Source organism: Brienomyrus brachyistius, chromosome 13, assembly GCF_023856365.1.
Source record: "Brienomyrus brachyistius isolate T26 chromosome 13, BBRACH_0.4, whole genome shotgun sequence".
Classification (NCBI taxonomy): domain Eukaryota; kingdom Metazoa; phylum Chordata; class Actinopteri; order Osteoglossiformes; family Mormyridae; genus Brienomyrus; species Brienomyrus brachyistius.
The window spans coordinates 22,876,832-22,882,831 of NC_064545.1; the positions used below are offsets into that span (position 1 = coordinate 22,876,832).

The window sequence follows — 6,000 nt, forward strand, 5'->3', positions numbered from 1 at the left end:
TGTGCAGCTCAGCAGGTAAGGCCTCTGTGCTTGTGACTGGATGGGTTCAAATCCCATACTCAGCAGAGTAGCCTTATCTCTGTTGGGCCCTTGGGCAAGGTCCCCGACCCCCTAAAAAACGCTCCAGAGGTGCTGGATGAACAGCTGACCCTCGCAAAAGGAGAGCATGATGGGGTATGTGAAAACTAACACCTCCCAACGTACCTTTTCCAGTACTTGTACAAACGGCCGATAAACTTTAACTTCCTCTGACTACACTAGTGGGTAAAATTGTTGCAACACCTAGAACTTTTGGTATTCTGCTTTAAATTGATCAACCTATTGATTTAACTAATTAATTACTAAATGAAAATTGGTGGTAATGTTAATAAACAATCAAAGACTATTACAAATATACACTGGACGATTAGATAAGTAACTGGAGTAACTGGAATGAAGTCTCTAAAAACTGGAAGCGTTTCCACAATTTTGACCACTAGTGACTGAAGTTAGCTCTCTGTGATGCTGTGTGGGTCTGGAGCATCCGGGCCGGTGTGCTGAGAAGTAAAGAGCAAGCAGAGAGCAGCTTCTAGTCCCATGAAATGAGAGCAGAGACCCCCCCCCCCCCATTGTCAATGTTTAATGCTGGGTTTGATTACGTGTCACGCAACAGCGGAGAGGGGCATCCCGAGGGCAGAAGCTTTGGTCGCTTTAACCTCCACCCTGAATCGCTGTGCGGACCAAGGCACCTTCAAATACCTCGGGTATCCTCTTGACCTCACAGGAGAAAGCGACATTATCCTCTCTAACAAACAATCGTGCTAACAGCCCGGTGACACATACCCGCATAACTGTCCATTTGCTGCCATTATGCCGCTACCTGAAAGATGAAGGGGTTTGCCTGCACATCTTCAACTGTCAGGAGTGAAAGATCATGTTGCTCTCCTTCCTCTCTCAATTCCCCATTTATAGCATATTCATTTTAAAAGGCAAAATAATTTTCTGCTAAAATTCTAATGAATCAGTCTCAGTGCTGCTTTAGTATTCATGTCCATCTGTTGCATGGGAAATTATTACTCATTAAAGAAAGCGCATAACACAGTGAGAGTCATTTCAGCAAACTGCGCCTGCGGATGTCTCAATGGGGTCCTGACGGAGACCCAAATCAGCAAGGTCATTCTGAAGGCAAATCGGAGCATTTCTCAAGAAGTGCTGATGATTCATGTCAAACGGCAGATTCAGTTCAAGTTTTATACATACAAAGTAAACTTCGCACGCCGGAGTTTTTGTCAGGCACGGCACAGACAGCCCCGACGGACCCGTGAAGGGCCCGCAGGTTGCCTAAGGAAAGAATCACAGGCTGGGGCTCTCTTCTAAACAGAGTCATCTGTTGTGTGTAAATAAACACAACTGGTCTGATAGGATGTCAGAAGGAAAAGACGCTTTCTTCCAGCGCAGACAACTGAGCCCAGTGGGAAATTAGGAAGTGGGAAAATACCATGTGCCGAACTTTAATTCTTTATGCTGTAGTCAAAGGAAAGAAATCCCATCTCAACTCTTGCTGGGGAAAAAATGTACGATACTCATCTTCTGAGTTCTCTTTATGTTTCCAGCAGCATGGTGATGACAGCAATTATCCAGAGTGGCTTCAATTCCCCAGCTCTGAAATAAAAGGCGCCATCGTCCCCCAAGGACAGTGCAACTGGCCTAAAGTGATCCTGAATGTCACATTGCAGCTGATTCAAGGACAACAAAAGATCAGCATGCGGCCTCATGAAAGATAAAAGGCCCGAGGCACAACTTTTAAGGTGCTGATTGAAATGGTTCCTTGGGAAATATTTTGCCAAAACCCCCCCATTAACCCGACTGTGTGTCGGGGCCTTAGGAGGACCAGAGGTACAGAGTAACGTTGAAAGCTCACATCATGGAGACGACTGATGTCTGTCCAAACAGCAGGCTGCATGAACGGCCATTTCAGGAGAGCTTCCCACTGCCACAAGGAGAAGATGATGCATTACTTTAACATTTAACGTTACTCCATTCATTCGCTCGGGCCCTTCTCTTCTTGAAGGTATTCCTCCGGACAACTGTTTTTCCAAAAACATACTCAGTTTGCCATGACAACAGGCAGCAGAGTAATGGGATGTTTCTTCAAAATGATAACGACATACTGCTGTCACTGCTCAGATGACATATCCGTTGCCTTTGTACCATTAAGCAGGAGACGGCCAGAGTCACACAGCCGCATAACTGCCGAGTCATTTTTCGGTGCCACTGATGTGGTACATTTTTATGCTGCTTATGGGAAATCACCAAAAATCAATTTACCAGTTAAATATTCTATTTGCCATGGGAAATATAGGTTTTTTGCAATATTTACTAAGATGGCACCCGCTGTTGAATTATACATGATGGCATTACAGCGGGAGATCAGGTTAATAAGATCGTCAGGCAGTAGGGTTTAACGAGAGCCTTTAGATTTAGAAATTCATGGAACGGATCAAACAGAATTGTTGAGTTAAAATGCAAAATATAATAATGATACATTTCCAGAGGAATAGTTTTACCAAGCAAGTGTAATTGTCAGTGTGTAATCGATTGTCAGCACATCTCAACGCTAGTCCTTGTAGATCTGGACTTTGGTACAAAAGGCACCTTCAGACTATGGAACTGAGGAGCCCCAAGCTAATAAATCATATTTACAAAGATATAAACAAGAATATGAAAAATAATTTGAAATCCATTCCCGACATACAGCACATTGGCCTGTTGAAGGCCCACCAAACTAAAGCTAATGTCTTTTTAATAGGCTTCGTACCAAATTGAACTGATTCATTTAAACAAACTTCTTTCTGGAAAGAACACTGCTGGATTTAATGACATATTGTCTCAAGACGTATTATCTGATACTGGCGAAGCAATTTCTTCTGTCCGACAGAAGACATATGATTTTATGATTATTCCTACAAATATCACATTTTTTAATGTTATCTGAGTCGGAGAGCCGAAGCATTCACTCTGACGCAGACCTCTGCCCCGTGCCGCTGCGAGCGGGAAGGATGAATGAGGAAAACACTCTCTGACCTTGAATCTTTTATATAATTAAATTCCCACGGCCGTTTCGGAGATACCAAATCGCCCGTACACATCCAATAATTTATGTACATATTCAGCATGACAAAGGGAAAAAAAAAACGCAAGTTTGTTAAAGGATGATAAATTCTTTTACTCCCGGAAATGAGTGCTGTCTTTTAGTGCCTATTTCGAGTGCATGACCGTGAAACAAGCGGTACCAGCAGGCTGGGAGTCACATGGTTATCGGTGACAGCCTGCATGAGCCACCTGTCTGTGCACCTGTCACACAAGTAGGGCGCAGGGAGGGGCGGAGCCACATGGGCACTGGCCCCAGCTGAAAGCTGATTGGCCCCTGGATGCCCCCTCCCCTGTCACTCACCGATTCAAAAATACAGTTGGCCAATGATTAGTTTCACCCACCCCCACACACACACCTTAAATAAAAAAACCCAGAATTGCAGGGGAGGGTTTGCTGTTTTTGGGCCCCATCTGTATTTGTAAAGTTTGCTGCATCTTCGTCTAGGTTTCATTTTTAGTGGTAAAGAAGCTTGTCAGCTTATCGCACATATTCTGTTAGAGACGTCCTGGAATTGATGTTATTTCTTTTCATGACGCTGTTGGGATACCAGCACTTAATTGATCCGTAAAACGCTAATGTTAGCTGGCATGTAGATTTAGAATGTAGGTAGCCAGCTGGTTAGCAGAACATGCTGCTTCAGCAGCTCCTAAATAAGGAACGCGTTTGTTAAATATTTAATGTACTAACCCGTGCAAGCGCATGATGTGCGTGGTGATAAACACTGCCACTGCATGCGTGCATCCTGCCAAATGGTGGTACCAATCCCGAGTGCCAAAGCTGGTACCAGCGGCCCCCACCAAACACTCTGTAGGCTCGACACGCCGGAAGGTTCCATGGTGTCAACAAAAGGCCATAAACCCCAGTCCAGCACTCAGATGGTTCACTCTGTACCTCCAAACTCCATTTACATGTTTATTTGTGGTGCAAAAGGCAGGGGGAGATCATTGTGGAAGGTTTAGCTTTTTTTGTTCTTATTCCATCCATTGGTGCAGTCCGCTGCGGGGCAAGAAGCATTAGCATTTCAATGTCAAAAGTGCAATTCCGGATTTAATCTCCTGCAGCACATTTCCTGCCTCCACAAGGGCAAAGAGAAACGCCTTAACTTAAGGTGATGTTTAATAAGCATTTCCATTAAGCAGGCGGACAAATCGCTACAGATGCACGGGAGCATAATCTTCCTGACAAACACCGCCGCTTCTCGGCAGCCAACGCGAAGCCGTCGCCGACAGGCCCCCCAGGGAGGCGATATCCACTCAACTCCTTCCCTCATAGTCACGGCACAAGCCTGAGAAATTAACACGCACGTTTTGTCCACATTAACCTGCAGCAGCACTGTCCGGGGCTTTTGTACATTTATGAAACATCACCCGTGATGACAAATTAGCCGTGATTTTACATCTCTTCCTGGTATCGCCACTGTTTACATATATTCATTATTCATTAATTTCACATCCTATGCGGCTTCTGCCTGTCAGCAGTCAAGTAGGTCTTTAACGTCATTTTTAACCACACACAGTTAGTACAGTACATGGTTAAAAATGAAACGCTGTTTCACTTGGACCAAGGTGCTACATAAATTAACACAAGACTAACACACAACCTAACAATGCAGAGTGCGTAATGTGCAATCTGTGCAGGACAGTGCAAGAAAAGACGGGACAGCTGACGCTGAATGCAAACAGCACAGTAAACCCAACCGTCTTAAAGTGCAATTTGGTTGTGCCAATGAGGCAGCAATAAAATGAATAAATAGTAACTGCACACTTTTTTACCAGGAGAGACAATATGACAAATACAGGCAGAAAACACTGTAGTATAGTAGACGGTTTACTGTAAAAAAAATGTGTAATATGTCATGTGTACATTTTTGTCATGAATTTCCTTGCATGTTTTATGTTATACTGGATCACACGCACCCAGACAGATCCCTGGCATGCTTATCGTACTTGGCCAACAAAGATCTTCTTGACTGTGATATCAGAGACACATTTGTCCATATTGTGAACCAGCCTTGCCCACACAAATACAAGCGGAAATGTTTCTTGCGCAAGTTAACATCATAAACTAAGGCAGGAGATTAAAGGCCTTGTAGAACTTAATTTGTTCAGTTCAATTTCAAGCACACTTAAAGGCAAAACATAAACCAGCCATGTTGTCTGCAGCGTGGATTAATTCCAGGCCAGCAAGGGAAACATTCATCACGGCGCGAGTCGCACCCATTGGGGGTATTATTCAAGGGTATATGCTGCAGAAGAGGCCATCGTTGGCTGTAGAATGCTTTTTAACAGAGCGCGAGTTTCTGGCTTATAAAACTCATCATTCTCACCCAAACCGCTGCTGTGTCCATTGAGTACCCGCTGTGTGGGAGTCCTGTTGTGGGGTCACCTCAGGCGATGGAGCCTTTGCTCGCCCAAGGCCCTTCGCCAGCCCACGTTAGCCTGCTGTCCTCATTCCCTCAGACACACACCGCTGTCCTTTTGTGCTCATTGCTGTCCCACGAAAGTCCCACGGGGTGAATCTGGGATGTTTTTTTTAAGGTATTCGGCATAACTGGGGTCATAGTTCATACAAAAGGCCCAGCCTTATTATTAACCAATGATATGTTTTGAGTTGGTGAGTAACAGGAGAGGGTGGATTCCAGGGGCCAATCAACTTTCAGCTGGGGCCAGTGCCCTTATGGCCCCGCCCCTGTATTTACATTACCTATTCACTCTCTCATTCCAGTGAATCTGCTCACAGAGGCAAATCTTACACCTGCCTGCAGCAAACTGCTTTCCATTTATTCACGTAATGTTTTGACAGAAACACCCGTGTAGGAATTTAAAGACCTGTTTTAGGGGCCTGAACATCTGGCAGACCTATATAAT

The 6,000-nt window shown here is 44.6% G+C and overlaps 1 long non-coding RNA gene across 1 annotated transcript in view; it reads right to left on the reverse strand.

Annotated features, from left to right (window-relative positions):
* LOC125706300 (uncharacterized) overlaps positions 1-5,621 on the reverse strand; it is a 101,896-nt gene extending 96,275 nt beyond the window's left edge. The window contains exon 1 of the long non-coding RNA XR_007381970.1: positions 5,460-5,621. This is a non-coding gene — a long non-coding RNA (uncharacterized LOC125706300). The remainder of the gene's footprint in view (positions 1-5,459) is intronic.
* Between the last annotated feature and the right edge of the window lie 379 nt (positions 5,622-6,000).